This window comes from Pinus tabuliformis, chromosome 1_1 (genome assembly GCF_031772625.1).
Source record: "Pinus tabuliformis cultivar Carrire ecotype Pingquan chromosome 1_1, CPIR1, whole genome shotgun sequence".
Taxonomy (NCBI): domain Eukaryota; kingdom Viridiplantae; phylum Streptophyta; class Pinopsida; order Pinales; family Pinaceae; genus Pinus; species Pinus tabuliformis.
Window position 1 is genome coordinate 192,935,110 of NC_142297.1, and position 19,048 is coordinate 192,954,157.

A 19,048-nucleotide genomic window follows, 5' to 3' on the forward strand; every position below is an offset into this window, starting at 1 on the left:
AAAAAGGACCTTTGGAGTTAACTTTATGTCCCTTTTTAGACTCTCTAAAAATGAAAAGGACCGAGTTGTCTTTGTCGCTAGACTCGTTAAATGCATTAAATAGCGACAAACTTGTCTTTAGACGAGAACAAGTTTCCCTATCGCTAGGCTCGTTAAAACATAGCGATGGGCTTGCCCGAAGGGCAGGTTATAGAACAAGCATATGTTATCCTCCTCAAGCTTGACAAAAATAAAGAGGTACTGGTCAGAAATGACTGGGGAAAAATTGGGAGAACCTCAAAGCTTAATGGTAGCAAGTCACTCTTGAACATGACACTTTTGCCTCCGTACCACATCGGGTTGGGTTCTTTTCATTCACCGGTCCCTTCACCATGGTCTCGCCATACCATCCACATTTGGGGTAATGCTACCGATCCATCACATCAGTGTCGTTATATGTTCAAGAGATGTCGTTCAGGAAAAGTCAACCGTGTCCCATCCACTGCCATACATCATCCTTCATCCTTTCATGACCGCCACCCTGGATCATATTTCACAGATCGTTTTCACCTTCATCACAATCATTAGCTCCGTTCCGTGTCACTGATGTGGGATTCATTAAGGCCCTCCTTTGACGGATCGCTTCTTGTCGACATCAGCTCATTATCCAAGAAGTTGATCTAGGAACACCCCCCAGTACTTTGAAGCTTGCATGCCTCAATGGCAAGTTTCTCACTTCCGGCGATAGGTATACATCAATGACCTTCGACCGGGAGATTTTGCGTGGTGTTCGACGCCAAGTCCTATATTCACACCACGTGAATTGTGCTGCAGTACCTTGAGGGTCATCATCATTATCGGTGATTCCTCTCGCGCTTGTTAACAGTTTACATTATTGACTGGTAATCAAGCGATTTCTTTCCATGTTCGACTCCAAGAAATTCTCACATGGATCGACTTGTACTTAGAGTGAAGATCGGACAAGTTTGAAGACCCCGGATCTAGTTTCATCCATCCGGGCTGCGATATATATTCAGGAGATAAAGACATTGACATGTGCAGCAGATGATCATCCTAACCAAAGGATGATAATTTCAGCAGAGAATTATCAGTCTACCATCAGACGATTGTCTGTTTTATGTACAGAAGAATGTATTTATAAAGCTGAGCATGGGGAATGCCCGCATCAGCTAGATCATGAAAGCAGTATGAAAAATAATGTATTGTATTGTATCTTATTACAGGTCACCTCCCAGCGATTGAATGAACTTCGGATCCTCCTGATAAAGCATTTCACTCGATAAATGACCTCATACTTTAGGGGGCAACTGTTATAGAAATTTTTGTGCCTTACAGCATGAAGCATGAAATGTCAATAATCTAAGGGATCCAAAGTCCCTAAACATGTTGTTCCTACCCCTAGAGGAACAAGGTCAGCAAACCGCAGCACTTCAGATCAGTTCTCCACTGAAAAACACTCAAAAACAGGTCAATTCTGGATCATGTCAACTGCTCCACTGAGCATCTGCGCTGAATGTCAACTGCTCCATGGTGTACCTGCGCTGAATGTCAAGTTCATCAAAGGCTACCTGCGCTGAGCGAGTTTGGACATGTGGAGGAATATTTCCTCAATGTGTCAGTGCCCAGGAAGCTTCCAAAATGACACTTGGATCAAAAGATTCGCCTAAGTGAAGAGTAAGAGGTTCTAAAACTCCAAGTGGAAGGTAGAATCTCCAAGTGGACTCAAGGACTGAAGAACAAATGGGGTTGAAGAGGACAACAGTCACACATCAAGCTGACTTATCTTCACTCCAAAACTCTATATAAGGATCTCATCCCATGGGATCTGGAGGCCGGAATTTTGTGCAAAGAATTGTTGTTGGTTTACAGTTGAGAGTATTGGGTGATTGCTTGAAGGAGGTGAAGAGGAGATTTCTTTCCGTCGGGATGGTGATGCTGGATTGGGCCTCTTATGGTTGTATCACTACCTGAACCTTACTTTCTTCCATCAATAAAGCATTTGAGGTTCTTCTATTCGCATGTGTTTCAATGATGTATTGTCTTACTTGCGTATTTGATTTATGCTAATCCTTGAATCAATTATGAATGCATGCTTCTTGTAGTTTCCCTTTCTCGTCTTGTTTGCAGGATCTTGTGTAGCTGGGCCCGTGAGAAGATAAGGAGCTGGGAGCAAGCATCAAAGAGAGAAGATTGGATCGACCATTCGCGCAAGACATCGGTGAGTGGATCTCTTCCTTTCCTCTTTTGCATGTCATAAAGAAGTAATCTTAGATAGCTTTGCTTTGACTGTTGCTAAGGAACTATCACCCTTAGAGTGGGATAGGGTCATTCCGTGTTGGATACTTTTCCCCCCAACACTATCAACCAGTTCTAAAATCTAAGAAGAATGAAAGAAGAGTAAATAATAAAATAGAAAAGGAAGGGAACCCAAAAGAGCATCCCTAGAAAGTGGAATTGATAATAGATAATACTTGAGAGAGAAAATCCTCCAAGTAATGACTAGTCCTCTCGAAAGCAAAGACTATAGGGATGAGGAAGAGAAACACCCTTACTAGCATTTGAAACAAAGAGGAGCCATGACCATCCACCACCATAAATGTGTCAATGTTGACACAGTTACCCCTTGGTTTGTGAAAGAAATCATAGGGCTAATTGAAGGTCTAAAGGATTTTTAATGACTTTCATAAGGTGAATGAAAAAATAATGCAAAAGGGAATATGACTGTTATGGTTCTCAATTCAAGTCAAGCAGAATGAATGAGTCAAATATGCATAAAGAAAGTTACATGGTCTGTGTTTCAAAAGTAACTTTGCAGCAACACTTGCAGAGTTTTCATGGCAAACAAAACTTATAATTGGAGGTAGTTTGAAACTTTGATGCCATAGCAGAATTCAAACAAAGACTTTCTAAATGTAGGCACAAATGTTCTATGTGCTTGGATCGTTTTTTCTGAAGTAGAGAATGATAATGTCCATTTCAAACCAAAAATGAAAGGTCTACATGATAATCTTAAATTACAGAAAAAAAAATCATTCTTCAGCACACAAGTCGAAGTTTGACAGAAAAGCCCAAAGGAATTAAAAAAACATCATATTGGAAACGGTGTATATAAAGGAAAGTGAACTATCAAGCACTTGAAATGAAATAATGAGTAAACACCTTAAATTTCACTCCAATTAGTATAAACTTGATGGAGAAGGAAATCTACGAATGGTATCCCAGAAATTAGGAAACAAAAGCTGGGAAGTAGAGTCCCTATGGGGCCTTGGTAAAGACTGCATCTGCCATTCTTCGAAAATAAGGAACAGCACAGGGCATTTACTGGAATGGAATATGGATGATTGCAAGAGCCCTAGCTTATGTATAACTTTGGTATGAAAATTTTGATCGAGCATTCACATCTAGATTCTACACATAAATATCCACTCGAGCATATTTTTGAGATAGAACTCATTGATCAAAGGATAAGAAAAGTTCCATCCTATGAATATGTTTGTGGATTTTCTCCAAAAGGCTTATAGCATGAACAATATTTATTTGTAAGCAGGTGCCCTTTTTATCTATCCTTGGATTATTTCAGTGTGGTTTCAGGGTGGTCCAACACCTTCAAGAGCTTTATGGAGAACTTGAGCATCAAAGCTTGCAGTGCGTGCAAGTCTGGTTAAAGCTATATGCAGCTCCTTCATAGTGTTTAGAAGAACTGGAACTGTGGTTGTCAAAATAGGACAAACATCTCCAAGCATTGATCCACTCTCAATTGTTAAATCATAATTGTCCCTTGCAAGTCTAAGGTTTGATGAAGCTGCAATCAACTTCAAAGAAAACGCTCCTTCCCATACTAACTTGATTGGCTTAGGTTTTAGTTTTTGAATTGAATAAAATATCTCACAAATCTCATTATAGACTCATAGAATGGATTTTGATGGTTGTGCTATAGGAAACATCAGATCTTCCCCACAGTCACCAAATGTGCAAGATAATGATGTTTTGAGCAGCATTTGTGAGATGTTCTTGGTCTTCCGCTTGGTGATGCATATATGAAAATCCAAGCTGCCATTATGTATAATTTTCTTAGTGAATGAAGATGAGGGAATGGTGAAGGAACTAGTACAATTGGCAGATCTACATGAACTTTATTCATAAGAAAATACTGTTGAGGAATCCATAGAGGAAGACTGGTTAGTTGGCTGCTTTCTTCTAGCTATGCCCTATTTCTGGATCCCTTCTCTTCTTATTTATCTGATATTTTTATTTATGTCAATGATGTTTGATGATCAACATATGATGATCGATGTTTGTCACTCTCCTCTGTTTTTTCATGGGTTCTCAGTCAACAAAATTAGCTTGCTATGAGGGAAACCTAATCAACATGAAAGAATAAGTGAGCCTCCTTTGACATGTGAAAAGGAAAGCATTTTTCACTGCACCTTTGACTACGAATTCCAGTTTAGTCCATTAGACTCTTCATATGTGAATTATCATCCTTCTCTACAGAGAAAAGGATCATCTCTGAGCAGGTAAACACAATGTTTACACAATTCTTCCTCTGATACCACAGATGATATTTTCTGTAGCTTAATGGTGCTCCTTTGTTTGTTGCCAGGGGTTCCTTTAATGAGGGAAATTAAGCCACCTATTTAACCAGCTGTCATTTTGACTGATATCTTTATGCCCTTCAAATCTAGAGCTTCAGATTTTATGCCTTGAAACTCTGATCATAAAAAATGCAATCCAAAAATTTGGCAGCTTTAACAGTAAGAATTAGAGCCTCTTTGTCTCTAGGGAAAATTCCTCTCAGAATAGCATCCACATTCATTTTTTCCAAATATGGGAGGAATTAGGGGACTTGGATTCTGGAATATTTCCCTACAGTCATCTTGAATGAGAGTGAACTTTTCCATAACGATCTTCTGCCTGGTGACATCTTGGGCAACAAAGCACACTCCCACAACATTCTCCTCCAGGTCCCTGCTCGAGCAAGCATTAACGAGTAAAACTACTAGACCCTTTTACTCCTCTGAGCCATGTCTTTTTAGCTCAATTTGAACATTTTTCTTTTCAACTCCTTGCAAAGCCAAATGTAGCATCGTTCTCAACTGAGGTTTCCTCAACAAGATTGATTAGAGGATCCCCCAAGATCTCTTCCATTGACAACCCTATAAGTTCAGCTTTTATATTCCATCCATTCACTACTCCATAAGCATCGACTGCCAAGATTGGAGTCATTGCTGTTTCAATCAGTCTCACCATATCATTTGTCACTGCATTCAATTCATCCATTTCCTAAAGTTTCAAATCAGTGAGTTTCCTATTTATCGAGATATTTCTACTAATGTCATCAGTTTCTTTGCAGGAACCTTGCAATATTAACTACAATGAATGGATGGCATCCATCTCAACATCCTCCCAAGGAAAACTCCTCATTTTTACCATGTAAAGGAATGCATCAAATGAAGATCGTGGATGAATTTTCTTACCATCGTCTCTGTCCTACAGGTCATGTTTGGGACCTCCCCATTTGATTTATTTTTCTGTATGGGATCTAAACCAAAACAAAAGTCTTTTGAATTAATTCTCACCATGGCAATTCCACAAACTGCATTCCCTAATGATCCTGCTCTAGGATAGCCTGCATAAACAAGACTATCTGTGCTCAAACCTGTGGAATCCATGTGATGCTCAGACAACCATGCAACAATATCTTGGATCTAAGCCTCAGTAGGAGTTACCCCCAGAAGCCAAAAGTTTTCTTCATAGTAAAGGGCAGCACCATTGCATCTGACAAGATCCATGATGTTGGGCTTCTGTGTGACAATTCCCAAGGGTGTACCGTGAAGCAACATGTCACAGAGCAAAGCTTGAGTGTGTAGAATTTTCTTTTCTCTCATCTGAGTAGCCAATTCAACTTCCTTATTTAGCTGAATTCCAAAAACTTGCATTAAGAACTCATAGGCATACCTCAAAGGAAATGGAACATAGCATGGACTAGTGTGATGAGAAACCACCAGTCCCCAAAGCCTTCTTCCTTTCTGCTGCATCTGCCCCTCGCTACTTTCGTCCAATTCCTTCTCATTGATTACTACAACCATTACTAGAGATGCTATAGAACCCATGTTGGCCATGTATTGAGCATGGAAACCATGAGGTGTTATCAATGTAGATCCACATAAACTTAGGTCTCTAGGCAATCTCTTGTCCTGAATCAATGTTACAAGTTGTGCATAGCAATTACAAATCAATCTTACTTTATTCCTCATGAACAAAAATCTTGAAACTTGAATGACATCAGTTGCAGGGTAGTGAAGACCCAAATAAGGTTCTAAATCATATCTTCTAATCTCAGATATCACCTCACCATGATCATCATCATGAAATTCATAAGCCATAACATAATTAAAGCCTATAAGGTCACACACCTCTTGTACAATCATGTCACACAATAGCCTAATATTTCCACTAGGGATCGATTTGCAACCGTGATATTGCCTTTTGCAGCAAGCTTATAGGATTGTAATTTTCTCATTGCAGAGGTGGAAACATTTGAAGTCCCAATAGGCTCAAAATCTATCACCAACACCACATCAATTCTATGGAGTATAGCATAGAAGGGCTTACCAAAACTCTTGGAATGGACCAAAACATGATTCAGAAGATTGAGTTCTTCAAACTTGGAAGCCTTCTGCAATGCCATAGTGCTCGAAGGAGTGAACAAGGTCCTTGCATCACTGCCAATACAAAGAATTTTTTGGTCCTCCACGCTGGGAACTGCATGAGTTGACACTTGAAACATATATGGGGATTTTCACTGTAAGTAATCACTTCAAAAGTCTTCTCATTCACTGCAACCACCCACCCAAACGGCTGAAGCAACTTACTCCTTTGTATTTGTTGTAGATATGCACTAACTGTAACTAATGGAACAATCTCTAAATCCTTTTTATTTGTTCCAGAGTTACAACTTTCAACACCTTGAATTTTAGGCCAGGTATCCCAACTTTAAGAAATTTAATAACTTGTCCCAATTCCTCATCTGCATCATCATTTTTTCTCTATGTCAGTGTCTGAGTCTTCAGTAGCTTTAAGTGATACTGAAAAGGAAGCATTTGCAGATTGTCCATTCTACTGCAAGTAGACCACCTACTCCTTGTATTTCTGATTTTTGTTAAGAAAATTTCAAACATAGGAATGCCTGGAGCTCCTGCAGCCTTAAGCACCAACAAAATTTTCCCATGTAAATAATTTTTAACAAAAAATTATATGTGATAACATGACCAGACGCGTGAGAGAGAAGGTGCCAAGGGTTGGCCTCAATCTGATACTTGCAGAGTAAGAAAGCATGGCTTTGGGTTCACAATGTTGGCCTTCTTCCCCGCATATACCATTTGACGCTAGACGAACATGAACACAAGGACTGTGGAGGCCCTCCTGGAGAATAGATCTCAAATCTGGCGGGCATGCTAAGCCGAAAGTGGCATCCACCCTCGATCATTCCAAATGTGCCCTTCCTTCTCCTTCTTCCCCATGGACAAACCTTTCAAATGGAGGGAAATAAATAATTTTGATATTTGGACAAACATTTCAAATGTAGGGAAATAAACGATTTTAATATTTGAAAGAAATAAATCCATGAAACCTTAATGAAAATTGAATGAAATGTTCTTCTGTTTATCAAGGGATTTAAATTCCATTAAATAAAAGGTGAGTTTTTTTGAAATAAACAATTTTGATATTTGGACAAACCTTTCAAATGTAGGGAAATAAACCATTTTAATAGTTGAAAGAAACAAATCCATGAAACCTTAATGAAAATTGAATGAAATATTTTTTTGTTTATCAAGGGAATTAAATTCCATGAAATAAAAGGTGAGTTTTTTTAAAATAAACAATTTTGATATTTGGACAAACCATTCAAATGGAGGGAAATAAACCATTTTAATATTTGAAAGAAATAAATCCATGAAACCTTAATGAAAATGGAATGAAATGTTCTTCTGTTTATCAAGGGAATAAAATTCCATTAAATAAAAGGTGAGTTTTTTTGTTTTGTTTTTTTTTTTTTTAATGGGAGGTATTTTTTATTATAAATAATTATTAATTTATGAAAAAATTTAGGTTTTTGTCACTAAATATCAATTGAGGGGGTTTTGGTTGATTTAGCAAAATTGAATTATGGTGATATCAAAACAAGTTTTATGTGGTTAAAAAGTGAAGAAAGGTACCAATGTCATGGTAATGATCAATCATCATTTCCAATTAAATGTTTGGTTTAATAAGGATAATTAATTTATAGAGATTTTTTATGATGTTTAATAGAGGGAGAACACGGGAAAGGTAATACTTTGGCTCTCACATGTTTTAGGAAATTGATATCTCTTTGTTCATAAACATTAGGAGTGGAAAAATAGCATAACTTCTAGAGCTAAGTTCGTTCCAACTTAGTTATATCTTGAACCACAATATGGTGTTGACCTCATGGATATGATAGAAATTTGGTGGCTTGTAGGGTAGCATTGTCATAAAATAAGAAGGGTAGACATCAAAATAATCTGTGTGGTAAAAAATAATAGTGAAGTATTAATGTCATAGGATTAAAGATCATTTCCAATGAAATGTTTGTTTTAGTAAGGATAACTAATCTATGGAGATTTTCCATGATGTTCAATAGAGGGATTCAACATGGGAAAGGTGATAATTTGGCTCCCACATGCTTTAGAAATTGATATCTTTGTCCATAAACATTAGAGGCAGAAAAAAATCCTAGGCTCTAGAGCTAAGTTTGTTCCAAATTAGCTATATCTTGAACTACAAATTGTTGTTGACCTCATGGATATGATAGAAATTTGGTGGCTTGTAGGGTAGTCTTGTCATGAAATAATGTTGTGACTTATTATCTAATCATATATTTTAATACTATACTAAATTAGTCATTTAAGTTAGTCACTTATTAGCTAGTTGTATATTTTATCCCTAGACTAAATTAGTTGTTTAAGTTAGTCATTTTTTGTTTGGTCACTTAAAATTGCTCAAATTTAGTAGTAATTTACTTGAAATAATTGTAGTGACTAATTTTTTTAGTCACCTAGTCATTAATTAATTTCATCATTTTCTACTAGTGTTGTCACCCCTTTCATTACCCATGCAGTCTTCATCACCATCACTTTGCTTGGACTCTTCCCTATTTTCAATCACACACCTAGACTTCACAACTTGTAATTTTTCTATCTCTTCTCAAAGCCTTTGCTCCTTGATATGCCTGATGGAATTCACAAAGCATACCAATGCATAATATGTAAATTTAAAGAAACCATCATATCATTTCCATTAAATATATTGACTACACAAATAATTCAAATAATAGAAAATCGGTTTTGAAAAAATGTTTTGTCTCCAATTGCAACATAATTTCTATAAAGAGTATGCTCGAAATAATCAAGCAATAATGATAGTTGTTAGTATTTACAACAAAAAATATACTTATTAGGCATTAGAGAAAGTTTATGTATGAGCATAAGATAAGATAAGACTTGCATTACATTCCATGAGAAACAAGAATTGCTAAGTGAAAGAAATCAAGAAAAGTTCAAGAAAACATACAATTTTGAATTTTAAGTTTGGAATGCTCAACTCGAAAGTCAGAGTTCTGACAATAATTTCAATATCTAATGTGCTGAGGAATGTATGACACACCAACTAACTTTCCAACCTAATGTAGATAAGAAAATATAATATAATTTTATTAATGTCCAATACAGGACCATAAAAGTGGTCAAAGGGATTAAGATAATACATCCAGTTACAATGAAGAAAACATAGATGCATATTAGGAAGTTGAACTACAATATTTGGAGAAGAATGGGTGCATCTTCAATGTTCATGAAGATTTCACTTTAAGTAATAGAAAAGAAGAAATCCATAAAATATAAGACGCAAATTGAGCAGGTCAAAATAATAAAAGGTTATATGCAAAATTAACACCCCAAGGCTGTTAAAGTAATCATGTAATATACAACACAAATATTAAAGTTATATTCTAATCACTTAAAAGTATATATATTAAAATTAGGTTTCATTATTTATTTCCAGCCGACCTGTGCCTTGCCTCTATTATTCTGCCCTCATGAGTATTTATTTCCTCCCTCTGGCTCTTCTTTTTATCATCTTTCTCTTCATCTTTCTCTTTTCCCTGATGATGGATCCCATTTGGGATTCGAAACGTTGGTGTAAAAACTCCATTACTGTGGGTTCTCCGATCAGAAATTCAAGTATATATATTACTTATACGTGAGGATGGTGGAGCACTTATTTGTATGAATGTCTAAATCTTGCTTTTGTATTAACACATATCTCCATGCTTCAGACGATCCTTATAAAAAGGGGAGTCGTTTTCACTTTAGTTAGAAATTGGATTGAAAACCTTTGGAAAGGGAATAATCCGCATAGAATTGATCTTGGTAGAGTATGTTGGTGCACTAAGATTTCTTATTACAAGCAATCTTAATTCCCACATTAATCATCAACCCAGGGCAAGAATTTTTATTTCAAGAGTGTCAGCACTATTTATGTAGTGAATTCAGAGGTCAACTTATGATGAAAGAAATTGGAATCGTTGCAATAGCTAATGTCTATCTCTTTAAATTCAATCCAAACAACTCTGAAAGAAATTCATAACACACTTTGCAATTCTACTTAATCTATTCTGAAAGCAAATGAATTTGAATACAAATAGAAAGAATCACACTTGGCAATCTTAACTAGTATTGAAACTAACTCATTTAACATGAAAGAGAACTATGACAATTGAACAACAAATAATAATTGACCAGAAAATAACCACATAAGCATCTCACGGAAAGCAGTCGATTCTAACTTTGAAATCTATGACAACGTTACTTAAAATGAACAACAATCTAATGCTGGAATTAACATAACCAATTCAATAAAGAACATCACGCATATGTAACACACAACTAAATCTAGAATCTTGAATGAACAACAAACGCAAATTAGAATCGTCAATCCTCATGGTAATCAAAATGATAGTAACTTAACAATAACAAACAGTAAATAATAAACGTAAATGATTATAACACAGTTGAAGCAGTAGACCTTATCTTGACTGGGCCCAAAGTCTCTAGAAGTCCCCGCTGTTAGCTACTCAAAATACGGTTATGAATTAAACACAGTCTTCTTCATTAAAATAAGTAACAGAGTTACATCATCACCAAGATTATATGTCCAAAAGAATAGTTACAATCTGCAAATTCCTAGACTAGCTATTCAGTTTGCCTTCCATATTTATATAGCATTTGGAAAATTAAATAGATAGAAGCGAATCCTAAGGATCTAGGGATCCTGAGGATTTCACAACACTTGATCTAATTTCATCATAAAATAATATTGATCTGCCTAGTCTTCCGCTATCTTCCTTGCCCAAGACGCTATCTTTTTCCTTTACTGGATGTTGTTTTTTTGTTGATGAACAACCATCGTCCAAACCATGGCTTTGTACATAAAGATAGTAAAAGTCAGTTTTCCATGCCTAGATTTATCTAATTTGTTACTAATTGATTTTACCCAAGTTCAGCTGTTGTTTGCTGTAATTTTATCCATAAAAAAAAGATAAAATGTGAAGACAAATGCTTAATCAAGTTATTTACGAGGAGAAAGCGTACCTTTTTCTCGGCCCAACATACTCCCCTGCTTACGTTATTGCATGTCCTCATGCAATCAGATGGTTAAGGTGTAGTTGAGTTAAGGAATAGGCCCGATATACCTCCTCCTTATATACTTTGAAACCATTTTTATTCTTGAGAATTACAAAGGCTTGGTTCACTTAATGATCTGACAAGTTATAATCACTGCGGTACCCATCTAGAGGATAACATATAATTGGACTTCTATACCGACACCATATCCACTTAGAGACCATGGTTAAGACGATGTTACTGTATTTGTGTAATTGAGTGGAGGCATCTTTAAAATTCATGAATCCAAATGGTTCTCTATTCCTAACAGTATTGTTGAAGGCTTCCCACCTTTGTCTAGCTGTAGGCAAAGCTTCTTCTTTGATCTCTTGGAAGTACTCCTGATGAGCCCCAGAAATGGGTAACTATATGGGCTCATTTTGCCTATTATTTTCATTTAATCCACCATTCTCAATAGTTTTGTGCATGTTTTTGAATATATTTATGTCAATAGAGTGAATGGGGATAGTCACTTTGCCATGTAGTCTAATGAGTATTTATTGCAGATGTTTTGGACAATTTTGCACAAGGACCAGGAATTTATGAGCAAGATGGTAGCCAAACTCGAGGAAATAGGGATGAGTACTTGTAGGAGTGGTGTCTCCTTCATTAATGACCCCTTCCTCAAATTCTCCATCAGCATCTCGGAGTACAAAGGCCCACATTGATGATTCCAAGGGGCAGCCGAGCAAGTCAAGTAGGGCTGCTGTTATCTTCAGTTCTAGACAATCGAGTTCCTTAAGTTTAGGAGGACTATTGGGAGTCCTCACTTGTATAAATAAAAAGGCTTCAAGCCTCATTAGGTTAGCCATTTCATAGTATATTTTTTCACTTTTGTGCAGCTTTGTACTCAGCTCATTTTCGAGCTCTTTTTGAAGACAGTTTTATGATGTAACTGCTATTTTTTTGATAAATGAAGATCAACGAAGTGTTGAGCCAGCACTGATATTTTATAGAGGGCTAAAGCTCTTGGGTTAGGGCCCAACCCAAGTTTCCCAGCATCTCCTTTGTGTATTTATATGCTTTTTCTTGCATTCATGAGATAATTTCTGTTGTTTAGGTTAATCTTGCTTTGCTAAATTAGGTTGCTTTTGATGATTAGAATAGTTTTTTTTGCTTCATGTTGCTTAAGTAGGTTGCTACAGTGACAAAAAAGATCCAAAAACGTCAAAAACAGGCCTTGATCTCCTTTCTCCCTCCTTGGGACCATGATTTGAGATCAAGGCACTACTCCTGCCACCAAAAACACTATTTTTGCTTTTCCAATGCAACTGCTAGTGTGATATTTCAAGTTGGAGAAGTTGAAATTAGTTTAGATTCACATGCTTAGATCATTTCCTATTTATTTACCATGGTTTTCTTGCATGATTTCCTATTCATAAGATACTGTTCAGCAGTTCTCTGGTTTTAGGTAAGAAATTAGGTTAAAATAAACAAAACTCTATTTTTCGGTTTTTGCTTTGGTAAGTTTTGAGAAGTAAGCATGCAACTCTCTTGTAGAACATTCCAGCCCACTATACCTCCATCAAAAAGCTAGCACCAACTCAATTCTCCAAGGTTTCCCCACTCATTCGCCACATTTTTCCAATTTTCCCTAATTTCTGTGGTTTTTCACAAAATTGCTTCCTTGCCCTTTGAACAAATCCAACCATCTCTTTCGTTCTTGATCTTCCTTGACAAGTTATAGACCCCCCAACACCTTCATCCAGCCTTCATTCCCATTTTTCCATCATTTTTCCACCTTCAAACCTCCAAAAACAGCCTTCGGCCTCCTCTTGTAGATCCTCCTATAGAACCTCCTGTAGATCCCCTACAGCCTCCTGTAGAAATTCTTGTGAGTGATTTTTCGAAGTCTAATAATAATGGAAGTATTCAGAAGGGTACTAGGGGCTTCTTATGACCCCTCCACACCTTCCTCACCTTCTGCAAAATCCAACTCCATCTTCCTTTGCCACCAAACCTCTACACAGCCACAACCAGTCACAACACAACCATAATAATTCCACATAAAAATGATCAAAAGTACAAAAAGATGATTTCTTCTCATTTCTCTTTAGAGGTAGCTTGAATAAATGCAATTTACCTTTTCAGTAGTTAATGGCACCCATTTCAGTAGTTTCCATCTCTTTTCTTGCAAAAGTAGGGTTACTGGGTAAACTAGGGTTTGCATTTCATTTCAGTTTTCATTCTCTTTTTGCAAGTATAATATCCTCTTTCGAGTTATATTTCTTTCATTTCTTTCATCATAGTTAAAATCTTCTTCTGAGAATTCATAGAAGTTGGCTTAAGCTCCTAGTGAACTTGCGCCAGCTGATCAAGTGACAGCCTGTAGTAAGAGCTAGTACTTGTGCATACAACATCGTCGCTTCCAAGTTTGTTACGAACTACCAGGTTGATAAAAGTAAAGAAGGAAGCCCCAGGAGTTGTAGCATTATTGCTGCAATACTGGAGCTCACCACTCTTTTTGGCACCGTTGCCGGGGAAGCGTCAGAGTATTTTGTGATTACTACTTTTCTTCTATTTTCTACTACAACATTCTGCTAAGTAGTTTATTTCAGCACAAGTAGAGTAGTTGTTTCATTTCAATTATGCAATTTCCTCTCTACAAGCGTAGATTAGGCATTTCCTACTTTCATTTCAATTATGCGATTTCATTTTAGTAAGCGTAGATAGGCATTTCCTACTTTCATTTCAATTCTGCAATTTCATTTCAACAAAAGTAGATTAGCCATTTCCTTCTTTCATTTCAATTCTGCAATTTCCATTCCAGCAAGATTCATTTCAGTTAGTTGTAATTTGTTGTTCAATCCATTTCAGTTTTGCAAGTACAAGCAGAAAAAACAAAAATCACCCAAAAGAGATTTCCTTTCATGCCTCGTAGGAACAGAGACAATTCAAGAAAGTTCTTACCCAATACCCCCACCACATCACTAAGTCACCCTTCTCTCTTCTTTGGTGGCAGTGATCTAGAAGAACCTATAGGTGAACCTCCAGAGATATACGAAGATCCTATAATAGAATAAGAGCAAGAAATCATTCCTCCTGAGACCATGGCTAAAAATAGAAATGTTAGAGGAAATGGGGCAAGAATAGAAGGTGCCTTTCCTATCCGAGAGACTAATGGGGACACAAAAATGAAAAACATAAGTCCTTCAACCTTACCTCACTTCCATGGATTGACTACTGAAGATCTTGATACCTTCTAGTTTGAATTTGTTGTTCTCTATCGAACCTATGACTATGCAGAAGACGAGCAGAGGTTGAAACTATTTCCTTCTACCCTCAAGGTTGCAGCCTTGTGTTGGTTCATGGGGTTACCTGGAAACAATGTCACAAATTGGGCTCAGATGCAGCAAGCCTTTAACAACAAATACTGGGATTACTGTAGGTCAAAGGATACCAAGGAATAAATCTTCCAAATGACCATGGGAAGTGATGAATTTTTAGAAGACTATGAAGAAAGGTTTCAACTCAGTTATAAAAGGGCCAGATGCACACTTGACCCCGAATCTCTGAAGTTCGTTCTGCTCAAAGGAGTCCCTGAAGACCTCCTAGATACCCTCCATCTGCTGGCTAGGGGAGACATCTACCAACTACCTTATGATGACATAAATACTGTGTTTAGAAAGCATTTTAGGTCAGCTAAAAAGAGAGTTAGGGGAAGTCAACCTTTAGCTAGTACATCCTCATCTAGTTCATCCCTTAGAAACGAACTTGAGAACCGGCTGGAAGATTTCAAGAGTGAGGTGAGGCAGACTCTTGACATGCAAATGGATACCTTGCATATCAAAAGGAAACAAGAGGAAGTCAATGGGGCTTTGGCCATATTTTTTCCTAGGTGCACTAGAAAGCATCCTAGGAATGAATGTCCATTGCACTCTATAGAAGTGTGTTTAGTCTGTGAAGAAGACCATCCTACGAATCAGTGCCCTTCCTTGCCCGGAATTAAAGCTGCATATCAGGGGGCTGAAGGAGCCACTGAACCACTCTATTTCATGAACCAAAGGAGGCCTCATGGACCCAGACCTTACCAGTAGGGAATGCAAGGGACATCCTAGACTTATTACAACCCCAATCAAGCCACTTCCATGCCTTCTTGGGGCCCACCTGCTCATCCTTCCTGGTCCACACCCCCTCCTTGGTTGTATCCTCCTCAATATTAGGCTCTGCCAGATACTTATTTGTTTCACTCTTATGCTCAGCCACAACCTTAGTGGAATACACCTCATCAGGGGTGGAGGCCCCAGTACAACTCTCCTCCTGCTCTTTTTCCTCCACCACCTATTCAACCACAACCATTACCTCCTGCTCCTCCAAGACAACCCCAAATACCTGCTCAACTGAACTCGAACCCTAATAACAGACAGGCCCGACAGGTATATACTAGAGAGACATCATGCTTGACCTATGCTGTGGAGATTCAGGAGATTAACCTATGATTTGGGAAGGTTCTCCCAGATAGACAACATCCTCCTAAGGAGGAGGAGGAAGAAAAATAGGAAAGCGAACTGAATGTCACTCCACCGTTTCCTGAGAGACTAACTGGAACCACACAACCGACCCCAGAAGAAACTAAACTTCTGGGAGAATTGAAACAATTATGTGTAAAGATACCCCTTCTCCAAGCCATAAAGGATGTGCCTATATACAACAAGATGATCAAGGAGAAGTACTTCAGGCACCCAGACAGGTGCAAGAGAGATGCCCCAGCCATCAATGTCATAGGACAACTGTTTGACCTGATGTTGGGGCAGGTGATCTGTCCGAAATATCTAGACCCTGGGAGTCCTGTAGTTGATGTCCACATCAATGGCACCGTAATCCCTCATACCTTGATTGATTTAGGGGCTGCCATTAATGTGATGACCAAGGACACTATGCTCAAACTCAACCTTCAGGGTTCCCTGAGAAAGACCTCAACAGTATTGCAGTTAGCAGACCAGTCCACCATGACCCTTGAGGGGATTATGGAAGATGTAAAGGTCTCTACTGATTCTTGGGAGTACCCTACTGCTTTCCTAGTTCTCTAGCCAAAGGCAAAGCTCACTGGGTATCCTCTCATCCTAGCAAGACCTTGGTTGGCTACTGCAGATGCCTACATCAGTTTTCGAGTTGGGAACATGACAATCAAGAACGGGCATATGTCCAAACAACTAGTCCTATATCCTCCTGCCCAACCTCTGCTAGAACATGATTTACCTCTTTGGTTGGAGGAGGAAGATGAGGATGAAGTCTATTCCACACCATTGTGCATAGTGGAAGCTACCATGGGGGGTCCAAAAACCAAGGATGATCTTATTGAGAACTTGATTCAGAATCCACTCCCCAGTGTGTTGCCATTAGAAGAGATGGTGGAAGAAACCCAAGCCAATCTTTTAGTTGATCTCTATGTGGCTGATCCAACCTCTCTCTGAGTTAAGAATGTGGAATTCGGCCCAGAAAGAACCTTGAAGATCAACTCATCCCTCTCCACCTCTTAGGAGAAAGAACTGTGTAGCTTATTGAAAAATCACTTGGATGCTTTTGCTTGGAGCTATAAGGAGATGAAGGGAGTCCACCCTTCAGTCTATACTCATCACATTTACATTAAAGAATATTGTAAACCAGTCAGGCAGCCTCAAAGGAGGATGAATCTAGCCCTTAAGGACATTGTCAAAGAAGAACTGCAAAAGTTGCTGGATGCAGGATTCATCTACCCCATCTCTGACAACGAATGGGTTTCTCCTTTAGTGCTAGTGCCAAAGAAAAACAGGAAGTGGAGAATCTGTGTAGATTATCAGGAACTAAACAAGGCCACCAAGAAGGACCATTTCCCTTTGCCTTTCATAGATCAAGTGTTAGATGGCCTGGTAGGGAAGAAGTTCTTATCCTTCCTAGATGGGTTTAGTGGGTACAACCAGATCCAAATCAGCCCGGAAGACCAAGATAAGACCACTTTCACTTGTCCTTGGGGTACTTTTGCATACCGGGTCCTTCCTTTTGGGTTGTGCAATGTTGCCGCCACTTTCCAGAGAGTAGTACTGAGCATATTTGCTGAACTAGTTCATGACTCAGTGGAAATCTATATCGATGACTTTACCCCTTATGGTTCTAACTTCTAGGAAGCTTTGACTAACTTGGGAAAAGTTTTATCCAAGTGTATTGAAATGAACTTGTCCCTTAGTCCTGGAAAATGCGAATTCCTGATGACTAAAGGGATCATGCTAGGTCATACAATTTCTCAGCAAGGATTAAAGGTGGATTCCAACAAGATTGCTATCATCCAAAGGGTCCCACCTCCTCAAAAGGTAAGAGATGTTCAGAGTTTTCTAGGCTTAGTAAGGTATTATCGAAGATTCATTAAGGATTTTAGTAAGCTAGCCTCTTCATTGTTTGACATTTTGGGAAAAGATGCTGAGTTCATATGGATTGACAATTGTCAAGAGGATTTGAATGCCTTGAAAGGTAAACTGGTAACTGGCCCAATTTTGAGAGGTCCAAACTGGGCCCTACCTTTCCACATTCACATAGATGCCTCGAACAAAGCGATAGGAGTAACCTTAGGGCAAGTTGATGAGAAGCTTCCTTATGCTATATACTTTGTAAGTAAAAATTTGTCCAAGGTAGAACTAAACTACACTGTAGCCGAAAAGGAGCTCCTAGCTATAGTCCATTCCCTAAATAAGTTCAAACACTACATCACCGGCTATCAAACATCCATACACACTGATCATGCTGCAATAAGGTATTTGATCAATAAACCAGATGTAAATGCTCGTACCATTAGATGGTTACTTTTATTGCAGCAATTTGATTTGACCATTGTTGATAAGCCGGGTAAGGAAAATGTTGTTGTTGATTTTCTGTTTAGACTAGATCTGCCTATAGGTGAAGAAGGAATGGTGGATGATCAAATTCCAGATGAACACCTATTTTCTATTTCAGTACTCTTTCCATGGTTTGCTAATATAGCAAACTATTTGGTTTCAGCACAGTTTCCACCACACTTGTCCTCAAAATAGAAGAGCAAGATCGTGAGGAAAAGTGCCCCATTCACTTGGATTGGGGGCAATCTTTTTAAACTTGGCCCAGATTAGATTTTGAGGCGATGTGTCAGGGAGGAGGAAGTTTTTGACATTCTCCTAACCTGTCATGATGGGCCCTGTGGGGGCCATTTTGCAGCAAAGAGGACTGCCTTTAAAATTCTGCAAGCAGGTTACTATTGGCCCACTCTTCATCAAGATGTCAGGAGATATATCAGCCAATGTGACTGATGTCAAAGGATGGGGAAACCTACTCCAAGGGATGAGATTCCCCTGTAGCCT

At 38.2% G+C, this 19,048-nt stretch overlaps 1 pseudogene; it reads right to left on the reverse strand.

Moving 5' to 3' along the window:
• Nucleotides 1-4,778: 4,778 nt before the first annotated feature.
• Nucleotides 4,779-19,048, reverse strand: part of LOC149212185 (phytochrome-like) — a 42,095-nt pseudogene continuing 27,825 nt past the window's right edge.